Below are 16013 nucleotides of genomic sequence, written 5' to 3' on the forward strand. Positions count from 1 at the left end.
GTTCTGAGCCACCTCCTCCCCCTCCCAGCACCTGCTCCTCCTGGCGGTTGGGGATGTGCCTTCTACCAGGTGATGGCTGAGACCCAGCAGGTGCTGCATCAGTTCTGGTTGTTCCAATACAATTTCCCCCTGGCAGAAGGGATTCTGCTGGGGAGTCCCCACCTCTCCTGTGACTGCCCCTGACAGCACTGTCAGGAAGCCCACAGAATTTCCCTGCACACACCACATTTGTCATTTTAGGTTAAACAGTTGGAAATGTAAGCGTCTAGGAGGGAAGTCTCATGGAGGGTCCTTCCGGCATGACAGGTAGCCCAGTCCAAAGGGACTTGTCTCAAGGTGCTGGAGGTCTTGTGGGCTGAGACCTGCTGTCTTCCACCTCATGTGCTCATGACCGGTTACGGGGTCTATTAACTACAACCTTACATCTTCTCCTCATGCTTTCTGAGTGGGAACATGAGTCAACCTGCAGAGAGAAAATGGAACTATGCGCTTCTTTAGCCTGCGAACAGTAGGCAGAATGTCTTCTTTTAATCAATTCCGGGCTTGAGTGGCTGGGTGTAAATTAGGCCTCAGATGATCACTTTGGATGTCCTCACCTGTCTGCCACCTCTGAGGCCCAGTTCTATTTTTGAAGCTGGCCTCGTGTCTGGGGTTTACCCTTAACCCTTGTGGACCCAAGGTACACATTCCTGTAACCCACTGCGTCCGGTTCTTCCTCACCCGCAAAGAGGTTACATGATCTTCTCTGGCATTTGGGGAAGATGCACCTGAAACTGACCGTGACATCTGTCCTGTACTTGGGTGGGTTGTAACCATTTGGGTCAAATGACCATGATATTTAAGGCACTATTCTACCTTGGAAATTCAATGTATGTATGTTCACTTTTCTAACATGTCAAGTTTTTCCTCACTGAAAGAACGTACCTTTGTCCTTACAGATCATTGTTCATATTTTGCTCTATTCAAGCGTTGGGATGGACGCAGCCAAAGGGCAGCTGCCATGACATGTGCCTATTTACACTACAAGAACCAGACACCATCCAGCATTCTCCTAGTGGGCCACTGGCACATTCCGTTACATTCCTAGACACCAACAGCATTTTTAACTCTATGAAAATTTAATTAATTAAAAACTTACCCTACTTCCACTTTGAAATGTCTTTATTTTAAAAGGAAAAACTTCATACATCATTTTAAAATATGCATTTTTGGGGCACCTGCATGTCCCAGATGGTTGAGCGTCCAGCTCTTCATTTTGGCTTAGGTCATGATCTCAGGGTCCTGGGATCAAGCCCAATGTCCATTGGGTTTCACACTCATCAGGGAGCCTGCTTGAGGATTCTTTCCTCTCCCTCTCCCTCTGCCCATCCCCTTGCACATACACACTCTCTCTAAAATAAATAAATCTTTCAGAATAAGTAAATAAAAATAAAAGATGAATTTTACAAGTTATTTGATAAGTTCATACAAAGCTATTTACAGCAATAATGAGAGAGTTGGGAACATTACCGGCATAAACTGTCACAAAATCAATTCACAACTTGGATCTTCAACCGTTCATGTATTTTATCTCACACAGTAAGGTCTGGTCACTGTTAAGATAAAATCCTCTTCAGCAAATTCTGTCCCGAGTCAAGCCTTTTCTTACACTATCATCTCACACTGTAGGAAAGCAGGCCCTGGTTCCACAGGGGTTGTCCCGGTCCTTGACCATCAGTATGTAGCGGATGATGTACCCCAGCTGAAAGAACACAGGGTTTGACATTTTACTCAAACAATCAAACACATTTATCTTCATGAACAATAGTACCTGATACTGAGCAGTGCAACACATGCCAACACAGATTTAGGAAGAATCAGGAGAGGCCATTCTTGTTCATGGTTGGGTTTTAACCCTGCACAGAATTCTATCCCAAAACCTTTAATGGACTGCAACATGAGCAGGAAAAGGAAACTCTTGGGGCCAGATGTGTTTCCAAAATAAGAAAAAAATTTCCATTTCCAATTTAGAAATATAATGGTATCATAATTATATCAATACCCTAGAAAGACTGAGACAGTATCCTTTTTTATAATTTTTTTTAATGTCTATTAAGTTTTGAGAGAGACAGAGCACAAACAGGGAAGGGACAGAGAGAGAGGGAGACACAGAATCCGAAGCAGGCTCCAGGCTCTGTGCTGTCCGCACAGAGCCCAAAGAAGGTCTCAGACTCACAAACTGTGAGATTCTGTTCCGAACTAAAGTTGAATGCTTAACAGACTGAGCCACCCAGGCACCCTGAGTCAGTATCTTAATGTTATCATGAGATGAAAATGTCTGTGTTCCCCCTAAGTGAGGTAAACACTGCTGGGATTTCAGAATTGTGCTCAAAGGGTTTGAGGATCTGCATCCAAGCACTGATTTATAAAGGGAAATCTTTTCAGTTCCAAAGAGAAGTATTTTTGGCATTTTATACCTGTTCTTGACAACCTAATATTTTTTGTTATCCAATTGTTCTCCTTCAAAGTCATAGCCAACCACCAGAACACTGTGATTCAGGTTTTCACTGCTGCTCTTTGGATCATAGTAGATACCTGGAAAAGGAAAATTCAATGTTGGGTTGAGAACACCCCAGATACACGTGATAGTAACTCAACCTATCAACCATAGTATGGGAAACATTTCAAAACTAGTTAAAATGACACAAAGGCAGATAATATTTAAAAGACATCTTTTTTGAGCTATGCTAATAATTTAGGTTCTCATCTAATACTGGAATCAATACAAAGTGGTGCACTCTCGTTTTTAAACAATTGGATAAGGGCACCTGGGTGACTGAGTTGGTTAAGCATCTGACTCTTAGTCTCTGTTCAGATCACGATCTCACTGTTCATGAGATCCAGCCCCACATCAGGCTCTGTACTAACAACATGGAGCCTGCTTAGGATTCTCTCTCTCCCTCTCTTTCTCTGCCTCTCACATGCTCATGATCTCTCTCTCTCTCTCTTTCTCTCAAAAATAAATGAATAAACATTTTTAAAAAGTTAAAAAAATAGATACATCTGGATGGCTCAGTTGGTTAAGCCTCTGACTCTTGATTTCAGCTCAAGTTATGATGTCATGGTTCGTGAGTTCAAGCCCCACATCAGCCTCTGCACTGACAGTGTGGAGCCTGCTTGGATTCTCTTTCTCGCTCCCTCTATCTCTGTTCCTCCCACACTTGTGCTGTCTCTCTCTCAAAATAAATAAATTAATTTAACAAATTTAAAAATAAACAACTAGACAAGAGGCATAAAAAACCATTTGTAGGGGCGCCTGGGTGGCGCAGTCGGTTGAGCGTCCGACTTCAGCCAGGTCACGATCTCGCGGTCCGTGAGTTCGAGCCCCGCGTCAGGCTCTGGGCTGACGGCTCGGAGCCTGGAGCCTGTTTCCGATTCTGTGTCTCCCTCTCTCTCTGCCCCTCCCCCATTCATGCTCTGTCTCTCTCTGTCCCAAAAATAAATAAAAAAACGTTAAAAAAAAATTAAAAAAAAAAAAAAACCATTTGTGAAAATCTTCTCATTCTACTTTGAGGATGTCAGCCTAAGGAAGAGCACAGAACACAAAATTACCTGAGCCAAGGGCTTTGTTCCAATTTTTTGTAATAAAATCATTCAGAAAATTTGAAATATGTAATAATTTGTAAAATGGAAAGTAAGGTAAGGTATACTGATAGAATTATGTCATCTTTAAGTATACTTATGAAGTGCTGAAAATATGGGGAATATAGATCCAGTCATGTCAATGGATACATCAGGCACAAATATTACATGTACAGAATGAACAATTGTGTTAAATCCAAACCCAGAAAAATTCTACATTAAATTCTACATACCAAAGAGTCAATCTTGTCATATATCATGGTGGTTTTCCCACTTCTCTGCCCACATTTCTACATAGATAAATGTTTACCTTTTTTCTAGAACTAGAAAGAATGTAAAGTTGCATCGATAGCAACAGAGATGGGCCCCACACTTGCCTCTGTGATCATAATCTCCCAGCCCATAGACTCCCAGGAGACAGTCACATCAGCAGCTGAATATTCTGGATTGTGTGAGAGGCAGGATTCATCCTTTCAAAGGGAAAGGGAAAGAGACCTGATCACTATGATCCACCTTCAGGAGAAAATGAGTGCAAGACAGTTTGTAGCTGAATGGTTTTCAATTCAAGTTGGGTATTAAGAATCCCAGGACCTGATATGCTATTGGTTGTTTTGAAATGAACAGTAGAAGGTGTCTATTTAAATAAGAAATTCATGGTCTACCTGCCCTGAGAAATTTTTCATTCTGGAGAAATCTGTACTATATATAAGACAGCATGTATATCATCACATAGCAGAGATGTAGGAACAGTAATATGGTAATGATATGAGCAGAGGACTGTGCAAGGCTAACAAATTTTAATGACAGTTCTGAAAGTTTGCAGATACTAAGACTACAATCTAAAATGAGAATATTAAATATGATATCTCTGCTTCCTTAAAATGTTCAACTTTGATAGGAAGATCAGGAGCTCTGTTTACCTGTGCAGGATAAGGATAGGACCTGTCTGAGCCCAGGACTCCATTCTCCTTAACACACTGGAAGACACAAGCCACTAGGCCACCACTGAAGCCTCCATTGCCTTTAGACAGAGAGCAGTCCACCAGGTTCTTCTCACTCAGATAAACAAGTTTGCCAGTTTTCCGGAACATCTGTCCTTCAAGGGCACCAGTTGCAGTAAAAATCCAACATAAGCCACAAACCTAATTATAAAGCTCTCAGTCAACAAAACAAATAGTAAGATTTGAGAGCATCCCACACATCTGAAACTCTGTTAAAAAATAGCGAACTGCACATTGTTTCTCAGTCTACCATAGCAAGGACACTGATTCCTTTTGCCTTTATTCTTGAGAGGAACCTGCTAAATATTGTCACACCTGATCCTTCACGGGAGTTACATAGCCTTTCTCTCTCCAGTCCACAGATGAAGGGATCTCAGCAAAGAGAGATACTCAGAATACTTTCCCCTTCTTGTGCCTCTGGATTTGAGGGCCATTCGTCACATGCTTGAATTCTTCATTGGTCTTCAAGAAAAAGGAAATAGAATGTTAACAAGCAGGAGATTTTTTTTGGTATAGTACCAGGGAGATGAAGCACAAATGGTCAGCAATTCATGCCACACTCACCATGTCACCAATGTCACTCATTGCCATCATGAAGCTATGTTTCCCTTGGTCACATTCCTGATTGTGCTGTTCAATCATTTTTATATTCCTCTCACTCACTCCTCTCCACCCTTTTTCATCCTGCAGAAAAACAAATAACCTATCATCTTTATTTCTTCTTGTGTGTGTGTGCTAAAGATCTAATTTTATTTTATATTTTAATTATCTTTTATATAATTCCAAGTTAGTTAACCTGCAGTGTAATAATGATTTCAGGAATACAATTTAGTGATTCATCACTTACATATAACACTCGGTGCTCATCCCAACAAGTGCCATCCTTAATGCCCTGAACCCATTTCGCCCATCCCCACCCTTAACACCCCACCAACAACCCTCAGTTTGTTCCCTGTATTTAAGAGGCTCTTATGGTTTGTCTCCCCTCTCAGTTTTTATCTTATTTTTGCTTCCCTTCCCCTATGTTCATCTGTTTTTGTTTATTAAATTACACATATAAGTGAAATCATATGATATTTGTCTTTCTCTGACTGACTTATTTTGCTTGGCATAATTCACTCCAGTTCCATCCATGTTGTTGCAAATGGCAAGATTTCATTTTTTTGATCCCCAAGTAATATTCCAGTGTGTGTGTGTGTGTGTGTGTGTGTGTGTGTGTGTGTATATATATACATATATTGTACTGGTATATATATATATATATACCACTTATTCTTTATCCATTCACCTGTCGATGGACTTTTGGGCTCTTTTCATGCTTTGGCTGTTGTCAATAGTGCTGCTATAAACATTGGGGTGCATGTGCCCTTTCAAATCAGCACTCCTGTATCGTTTGGGTAAATGCCTAGTAGTGCAATTGCTGGATGGTAGGGTAGTTCTATTTTTAATTTTTTAAGGAAACTCCATACTGTTTTCCAGAGTGGCTGCACCACTTTGCATTCCTACCAGCAGTGCAAAAGTGTTCCTCTTTCTCTGTCTCTTCACCAACATCTGTTGTTGCCTGAGTTGTTAGTTTTAGCATTTCTGACTGGTGTGAGATGGTATCTCACTGGGGTTTTGATATATATTTCCCTGATGATGAGTGATGTTGAGCATTTTTTTCATGTGTCTGTTAGCCATCTGGATGTCTTCTTTGAAGAAGTGTCCATTCATGTGTTTTGCCCATTTCTTCACTGGATTAGTTGTTTTTTGAGTGTTGAGCTTGATAAATTCTTTATAGATTTTGCATACTAACCCTTTATCTGATATGTCATTTGCAAATATCTGTCAGTTACCTTTTAGTTTTATTGGTTGTTTCCTATGCGGTGCAGAAGCTTTTTATCTTGATGAGGTCTCAATAGTTCATTTTTGTTTTTATTTTCCTTGCCTTCAGAGACATGTTGAGTAAGAAGTTGCTGTGGCCAAGGTCCAAGAGGTTTTTGCCTGTTTTCTCCTCGAGGATTTTGATGGCTTCCTGTCTTACATTTAGATCTTTCATCCATTTTGAGTTTATTTTTGTGTAGCATGTAAGAAAGTGGTCCAGGTGCATTCTTCTGCATTTCGCTGTCCACTTTTCCCAACACCATTTGCTGAAGAGTCTGTCTTTATTTTATTGGATATTCTTTCCTGCTTTTTCAGATTAGTTGGTCATGTTTGTGGGTCAATTTCTTGGTTGTCTATTCTGTTCCACTGGTCTATGTGTCTGTTTTTGTTCCGGTACCATACTACTGTCTTGATGATCACAGTTTTGTATTATAGCTTGAAGTCCAGAACTGTGATGCCTCTGGCTTTGGTTTTCTTTTTAAACATTACTTTGGCTATTAGGGGTCTTTTCTGGTTCTGTACAAATTTTGGAATTGTTTATTCTAGCTCTGTGAAGAATGCTGGCATTATTTTGATAGGGATCCCATTGAATATGTAGATTGCTTTGGGCAGTAGCGACATTTTAACAATATTTGTTCTTCCAATCCACAAGCATGGAATGCTTTTCCATTAGTTTGTGTCTTCTTCAATTTCTTTCATAAGCTTTGTATGGTTTTCATTGTATAGATTTTTTACCTCTTTGGTTAGGTTTATTCCTAGATATTTTATGGGTTTCAGTACAATTGTAAATGGTATCAATTCCTTGATTTCTCGTTCTGTTTCTTTATTATTGGTGTATAGAAATGCAACCAATTTCTGTACATTGATTTTATATCTTGTGACTTTGCTGAATTCATGTATCAGCTCCAGCAGTTTCTTGGTGGAATCTTTTGGGTTTTCCATGTAGAGTATCATGTCTTCTGCAAAGAGTGAGCGTTCAACTTCCCCCTTGCCAATTTGGATGCCTTTTATTTCTTCTTGTTGTCTGAGGCTAGGACTTCCAACACTCTGTTGAAGAACAGTGGTGAGAGTGAATATCCCTGTCGTGTTCTTGACCATTAAGGGAAAAAGCTCTCAGTTTTTCCAAATTGAGGATGATATTAGCTGTGAGTCTTTTGTATATGGCCTTTAAGATATTGACCTATGTTCCTTCTATCCTTACTTTCTTGAGGATTTATCAAGAAACAATGCTGTGTTTTGTCAAGTGTTTTCTCTGCATCAATGAGAGGATCAGGTGGTTCTTATCCTTTCTTTCATTAATGTGGTATGTTACATTGATTGATTTGCAGATACTGAACCAGCCCTGCATCCCAGGAATAAATCCCACTTGATTGTGGTGAATAAATCTTTTAATGTATTGTTGGAACTGGTTTGCTAGTATCTTGTTGAGAATTTTTGCAACCATGTTCATCAGGGAAATTGGTCTGTAGTTCTTCTTTCCAGTGGGGTCTTTGTCTGGTTTTGGAATCAAGGTACCTTTGGCCTCCTAGAACAAGTTTGGAAGTTTTCTTTCTATTTCTATTTTTTGGAGCAGCTTCAAAAGAATAGGTGTTGACTCTCTTTAAATGTTTGGTAGTATTCCCCTGGAAAGCCATCCTTCCCTGGACTCTTATTTGTTGGGAGATTTTTGATTACTGACTCAGTTTCTTTATTGGTTGTGGATCTGTTCAAATTTTCTATTTCTTCCTGTTTTATTTTGGTAGTTTATATGTTTCTAGGAAGTTGTCCATTTCTTCCAGTTTGCCCAATTTGTTGGCATATAATTGCTCATAAGATTCTCTTATTATTGTTTGTATTTCTGCAGTGTTGGTTGTGATCTCTCCTCTTTGATTCATGATTTTATTTATTTGGGCCCTTCTCTTTTTCTTTTTGATCAATCTGGCTACAGGTTTACAGTTTTGTTAATTCTTTCAAAGAACCAGCTCCTAGTTTCATTGATCTGTTCTACTGTTTTGTTTTGTTTTGTTTTGTTTTTTTATATCATGGCTTTCTACTCTAATCTTCATTAATTTCCCTTCTTCTCCTGGTTTTGGGCTTTATTTTCTGTTCTTTTTCAAGCTGTTTTAGGTGTAAGGTTAAGTTGTATATCTGAGACCTTTCTTCCTTCTTTAGGAAGGCCTGGATTGCTATATACTTCCTTCTTATGACTGACTTTGCTGCATTTCAGAGGTTTTGAGGTGTCATGTTTTCATTTTCATTGGTTTCCATATACTTTTAAATTTCCTCTTTAATTTCTTGGTTAACCCATTCATTCTTTAGTAAGGTATTCTTTGATCTCCAAGTATTCCTGGTCTTTCCAAATTGTTTCTTGTGGTTGATCTTGAGTTTCATAGCATTGAGATCTGAAAATATGCAAGTCATGATATCAATCTTTTTGTACTTGTTGAGGGCTGATTTCTGAGGCAGTATGTGATCTATTCTGGAGAATGTTCCATAAGAAGTCGAGAAGAATGTGTATTCTGCTGCTTTAGAATGAAACATTCTGAATGAAACTGTTAAGTCTATCTGGTCTAGTGTGTCATTCAAAGTCATTGTTTCCTTGTTAATTTTCTGCTTACATGATCTGTCTATTGCTATAATTGGGGTGTGGAAGTCCCCAACTATTATGGTATTATTATCAATGAGTTGCTTTATGTTTGTGATTAATTGATTTATATATTGGGTGCTTTCATGTTGGGTGCATAAATATTTACAATTGTTAGATCTTCTTGGTGGATAGACCCCTTAAATATAATATAATGCCCTTCTTTATCTCTTGTCACAGTCTTTATTTTAAAATCTAGTTTGTCTTATATAAGTATGGCTGCTCCAGCTTTCTTTTGACAACCATTAGCATGATAGATGGCTCTCCATCCTCTTATTTTCTTTTTTTTTTTTTTTAAATTTTTTTTCAACGTTTTTTATTTATTTTTGGGACAGAGAGAGACAGAGCATGAACGGGGGAGCGGCAGAGAGAGAGGGAGACACAGAATCGGAAACAGGCTCCAGGCTCCGAGCCATCAGCCCAGAGCCCGACGCGGGGCTCGAACTCACGGACCGCGAGATCGTGACCTGGCTGAAGTCGGACGCTTAACCGACTGCGCCACCCAGGCGCCCCCATCCTCTTATTTTCAATCTTATAGTTTCTTCAGGTCTAAAATGAGTGTCTTGGACTCAACCTATCGATGGGTCTTGTTTTCTTATCCATTCTGATGCTTTATGTCTTTTGATTGAAGCATTTAGTACATTTACATTTAGAGTGAGTATTGAAAGATATGAATTTAGTTCCACTATATTGCCTGTAGAGATGGTGTTTCTGGTAATGTTCTCTGGTCTTTTCTAGTCTTTGTTGCTTTTGGTCTTTGATGTTTTGTTTTATCTTTCTCCACTGAGAGTCCTCCTTGAAATTTCTTGCAGGGCTGGTTTAGTGGTCACAAATTCTTTTAGTTTTTGTTTGGGAGACTCTTTATCTCTCCTTCTGTTTTGAATGAGAGCCTTGCTGGTTAAAGAATTCTTGGCTGCATTTTTTCTGATTCATCACGTGTAATATATCTTGCCACTCCTTTCTTGCCTGCCAAGTTTCTGTGGATAAGTCTGCTGTGTACCTGATATATCTTCCCTTATATGTTAAGGACTTTTTTCCCCTTGCTGCTTTCGTAATTCTTTCCTTGTCTATTTTGTGAATTTGACTATGGTATGTCTTAATGATGGTGGGTTTTGTTGAATCTAATGAGAGATCTCTGTGCTTCCTGGATTTTGATGTTTGTGTCCTTCCCCAGATTAGGAAAGTTTTCCACTATAATTTTCTCACATATACATTCTGCCCCTTTTTCTCTTTCTTCATCTTCTGGGATTCCTATGATTTGGATGTTATTCCTTTTTAATAAGTCACTGAGTTCTCTAATCTTGTATCATGATCTTTTGCCTTTGTTTTCCTTATTTTCTCCTTCACCATTCGCCATAATTTTATCTTTTTTTAAACATTTTTTAAAATGTTTTTATTTATTTTTGAGACAGAGAGAGACAGAGCATGAGCAGAGGAGGAGCAGAGAGAGAGGGAGACACAGAATCTGAAGCAGGCTCCAGGCTCTGAGCTGTCAGCACAGAGGTCAACACAGGGCTTGAACTCACAGACTGTGAGATCACGATCTGAGCTGAAGTTGGACGCTTAACTGACTGAGCCACCCAGGTGCCCCTCCATAATTTTATCTTTTCTATCCCTGATTCACTGCTCTGCTTTGTCAATTATTTCCATCGTTGCACCCATTTGAGGTGGTATCTGTTATAGTATTTTTATATTTTATTTATTTTATCTCTACAAAATGGATTCCCTCGTATCTTCTATACCTTTTTCAACCCCAGGTAGTATTCTTATTATTATGGTTCTCAATTCTAGTTCAGAAATCTTGTTGATGAGTCCCTGACTGTCATTTCTTCCTGTTCTTTCTTTTGGGATGAATTCCTTCATTTCATCATTTTGAAGGGATAAAAGGAATTAATAAAGTAAAAAAAAATTAAAAATTAAAAACAAAGCAAAAAAACAAATAAAGAAAGCTAGGTCCTAGCTGTCTTTCAGTCAGATTGTTGAAAGAAGCATGAGAGAATAGAGAAAAAAGGGAAAGGAAAGAAAAAAAGGTAAGAAAACATTTAAAAGTTAAAAAAAGTATAATAAAGAAAATGAGAAAAAATTTTAAAAATAAAAGATAAAGTAAAAAGAGAAAAAAAATTTCTTTGTATATCCAAAAAAGAGAGAAAAGAAAACAACTTAAGCAAAAACAGAGGTACATAAAACGAACAAGTAAGGGAACCAGCAAGAAAGAATGACACCTGAATGAAGTTACATCCAGTTTCTCGTAGAACTGAAACTATGAAGCATTCTACAATCCATAATCTTTTAAAAATTTTTTAAATGTTTATTTATTTTTGAGAGAGAGAGACACACACACACAAAGTGTGAGTGCGGGAGGGGTAGAGAGAGAGAGGGAGACACAGAATCTGAAGCAGGCTCCAGGCTCTGAGCTGTCAGCACAGATACTGACACAGGGCTTGAACACACAGACTATGAGATCATGACCTGAGCCGAAGTTGGACGCTTAACCAACTGAGCCACCCAGGTACCCCAACAGTCCATAATCTAACCAGGTGGAGTGACTTGTGCTGATCTTCTGGAGGGTGTGCTTGGAGGGGTCAGTTAGGCAGGACTTGGTTTAACAGCTCCTTTCTACATTAGGTGGCGCTGCTTAGCTTACTGGGATGGATCAGTGTGAGTGTGTGCATGCGCATGTGTGAGACAGCTTCACCTAGTTCCCTAGTCTCTGGCACAGGAATTTTGTGTTTTCACCCACCCGTGATTAAGCATCCCTCCTTTGTCTCAGGTCTTTGTCCACTCCCTGTATCTATCTTGTCCATGTCCAAGCTGTCTGACGTCCAGGCGGCACCTCCCTCTAGAGTTTTATCTCAGTTGGGGCTGTGTTTCAAAATCCCCTAATTCAGAGAACACTGTGGTTTGTATCCATGCCAAATCTCTGGGGGAGGGTCTCGCTGAGCAAGGGCCAGGTGCTGCCTTGCCCCAGAAAATGTCTGTGCAGTCATGCAGTGACAGAGGTTCAGAGATTATGACAAACCACAACACACAGCAGGAGCCAGGTTTACTGCAGTCTGGCATCTTTATCCCAAAAACCACAAACTTGGCTACCCTCTGTGGTCCACTGGGACCTTTGGCCTCTACCAAATGCACTCCAAGCAGGGGAACCACTTCTTCCCATGTGGCACACAGATCAGTCAGACCCCACTGCCTGTTCCTAGGGATTTGCCCTGCTTCCAGAGCACAGCCAGGAACTGAACTCTGAAATTTCACTCTGCTCTCCACTCTTTATAGAATCCTGGTGGTATTGAAACCGTCTTCTTTCTCCCTGTAAATGATTTTGGGGAACAGATTTCTTGTTCAGTCTCCTGCGAGTATTTTCACTTTCTCTTTCTTTCTCTCCAGCTACTTTCAGGGAGAGTGCTTTTAGTGCATGATCCCGATGTGCAGCACTCTCCTTATTTCTCTTTCTCTCTCTGTTCTCTCTCCATGAAAGTGGCTCCCTTCCCTCCAGGGCTTTCCTCTCCCCCACTTGACTTCTCCACACTATGGACCTGCTGAGTTCTGTAGCTCAAGTTATGCAGATTGTTGCACTAATCCTCAGGTCAATTTCCTAGGTGCTCAAAATGGTTTGGTGGTGATGTAGCTACATTTCAGTGATAAGACAATTCAGTGTCCATGCTGTTCTGCCACCTTAAATCCTTCCCTATGATCTTTATTTCTATTTAAAACCAACTCACCTGCTCCAAGTGGATGTGCTCACAGAGGAGGAGAAAACATAGCCAAAGATGGCCTGATGCTTCCGGGATCTGTTCCCCAGCAACCACAGAGCAGGACATTTGCCCACATTGTGTACAGCCATGGTGCCCTGCTTATTGCCTTGGTAAGAGTGGGTTCACGAAGCTACTCTCTGCTCTGAACTCCTACCAACATGGAACGTTCTCTGCAGGGGTCCCTCTGACAGGTTAGATGTTACTCCATATAGCTTCCCATGTGTTGCCTTCCACTGGGATCAATGTGCATCAGAGCTCTGATTGAGTTGTGGAGCAGCTGAAGCTATTCCCAAGAAAAGGGCAACAAGGAAGAGAGGAGAAGGAAGCTTATCTCAAAACCTAAGAAAGAAAAACACATGAGTTTCTGATTAAACCAAACCATCTAAAAAATCATCCTCTTTTCTTCTGAGATGTTAGAGCCACCACGGTGGAGAAAAAATATTGAATATATCCTCTGACGTGTTTGCACAGGGCTGGGGAGGAAGGTTGAGGATGTGGGTTGTGCAGGGGACTTGTCGAACTGCTCCCTGCCCTGAGACCACCGCCGCCTCCAGGGCATATGGACAGGGACACATGGCACTGCCATCCCACAGCCCAGCTGGAGGGGTGTATCATGGGGCCACTACCTTTTGGCGGCAGTTCCAGATGGCCCCGCCCCTCAGGATTGACTCCACGCTTCACCTGTGGCAGGGGAAGTTACCCTGGCCCAGTCACAGGTGCAGGTCCAGGTTAGTTTAGGGTCCCAGGCTATGCATTAAGGCCCTGGTTTTCCCAGGGCCAGCCCCCCCTCCCCCCCCACTGTGTCTCAACGTGATTGTCTCAGCCTGCCTGTGCACAGAGCCTCTGGGTTCTGCCTACTGGCAAGTGAAAAGGCTGGGTCTCACTTGCCCAAGGCAAGTGGTATGTGACTCAGTTGACCTGGAGAAGGAAAAGTTGGGGAACTAGAGACTGTGCTTGAGGAGAGGTCCATATCTTCCCTGGGGACCCAGATCAACTAATTACCCCTAATTCATGTGCTGGCAGGTGGTTCATGATTAGAAGTCACTTGGGAGCCCCAAGTAGGTTTTCAGCCTCAGCCTACATGTCCTTTCGTCCTAGAGTTTTGGATTAAAATCTCTCTGAGCACTGAGAACACCATAATCTAGTCTAGCAGTTCCTGATTATTTCAGGCAAAGGTGGGTGCAAGTGGAGGAGGCAGAGCCCAGAGACAGATTTATTATCACTATTTCAGGATGGGATGCTTCTGGATTTTGGAAGAATCTGGAGTGTACTGTCAATCCCCAAACAGTTTCCCAAATCCTTAGAAGGAAATGAGCACATGGGAGGGGTGTCCAGGGAAGGCGTGGTAGTCTGTAATTCTCCTTTCCTGTGTCTTCCAGGCTGGGATTCTTCTCCCTTATTATGTCTTTCTCAAAGCCAACAGAAAGGAGTTCTTTTCAGAAAAATATGGTTTAATAAAAGGAGGAAAGGTGGAATGTAGAAACTGCTTTTTCCTCCCCATTCTCTGCATTATGGATGTTCTTCAGTATCCAATGAGCTTTTCTTGAGATTTAATTTAAAAGCTTCAGAAAGACATTTATTTCAAGCAAAAAAGTATTTACCGGGAGACCATTAATTTGCCCTCTGATGACCACTTTTGCTCTCCTTATAAACAGGATTCCACACATCTAGACAGTGGTTCAGGACCTCCTTCTCTAGACCTACGTCCATGAGACACCCCAGTGATCTTCCTCACACATTGTCTACAGCACTTCTCTGTTCCAGGAGAGCAGTGATCAAAGGGATTCTGTACACAGGCTGAGTCAGGGCTGGGCCAGCTGGGCCATTCTACAGCTCTCCTGTTGTGGGGCCCTGGCAGGCTCTGCAACATCCTCAGCCTCAGTTTCCTCAGTGAGGACATGGAATAATAATTAGGTTTTCCTCAGAGGATTCTTGTGAAGATTAAATGAGATAATACATATCAGGCATGAGCATACAGTAGGGCTAATTTACTACTGCTTCCTTGTGAGGGCTGTTGAAAAGAAATCCACAGGCCCAAAATGATGTCATTTAGGTTAAGGGCCCAAGTCCGGAAACCGAGACTTAATACCTAACCCAACTGCAGGTTCAACACTCAGCAAGGTAACCTTGAAAGAGTCAACCTGGAATTTCCTGGTCCACACTGGGGAATCTACTAAGAGCACCTCTGCTCTTCTTAGCAGGGCCGCCTTTTCCAAACAATGAATTCCTTACTAATAAACTCCTTCTTCTTTTTATGCTTTTTTCTCTGCCTTTTAAAACATTTCTTTTGTTTAGCTCAGGGAGGGGCAGAGAGAGAGGACAAGCAATTCCATACTGTCAGCACAGAGCCTGACTAGCGGCTCTCTCTCAGGAACCATGAGATCATGACCTGAGCTGAAATCAAGAATCTGATACTTAACCAACTGAGCCACACAGGTGCCCCTGTTTGTCCCATTTTTAAATCAATTCCTCCTGAGCCCAAGTTACAAACAAAAATTCACATTATCCCTTCCTTTCCAAGTCCAGACTCATTGGTTATGGATCCTTTTTCCCCTAGGAATAACTATTTCCTTCTTGTCCCTCTGGTTTTACATCCTCAGAAGGTGGCTTGGCTTTCCACTTGCCTGGGCTCTCTCTTCAGTTATCTTTGGGAGTGGCTCTAGCTCTTGTCAAAGTAGTACTGTTTACACTCTCTTTGAGGATGTCTTTTTGGATCCATGTTTAATCTGCCAGAAATGTTACCATTTTTCCTGGCTAAAACCTGATAATATATTTTTAAAATTTTTAATAATTCTATAGTAAAAAATTTTGGCCAAATTAAAAGCTGCTAAGGAATTTTTTCATTTTTCTTTTTTTTCATTTTTTAATTTGTAGGCTTTTTTTGTTAAGCAAAATTTACCCAGAGGAAGACTTTCTCACAGATGGATGGGTGTGTCAGTCCTTTGACTGTTATTAAAGCAACAGGCCAATTCTTTGAGAAGCTAAAAACAGATGTCCTTGTCTTACAGATCTAGTCTTCACTGGAGCACAGAGATCTGGTTCTAAAAATAATCCAAAGAATGCCAATCCTTTTTACTAATCCAAAAACCTCCCTTATTTATCTAAAAAGTCTTACAAGTATTGTAAAAGTTCTTGCTCAACGAGATCAAAAGT

At 40.8% G+C, this 16013-nt stretch overlaps 1 pseudogene; it reads right to left on the minus strand.

Annotated features, from left to right (window-relative positions):
- Positions 1-1657: 1657 nt before the first annotated feature.
- On the minus strand, positions 1658-13180 carry LOC131490773 (procathepsin L-like; annotated as a pseudogene).
- Between the last annotated feature and the right edge of the window lie 2833 nt (positions 13181-16013).

Source organism: Neofelis nebulosa, chromosome 12 (assembly GCF_028018385.1).
Source record: "Neofelis nebulosa isolate mNeoNeb1 chromosome 12, mNeoNeb1.pri, whole genome shotgun sequence".
In the NCBI taxonomy this organism is placed as follows: domain Eukaryota; kingdom Metazoa; phylum Chordata; class Mammalia; order Carnivora; family Felidae; genus Neofelis; species Neofelis nebulosa.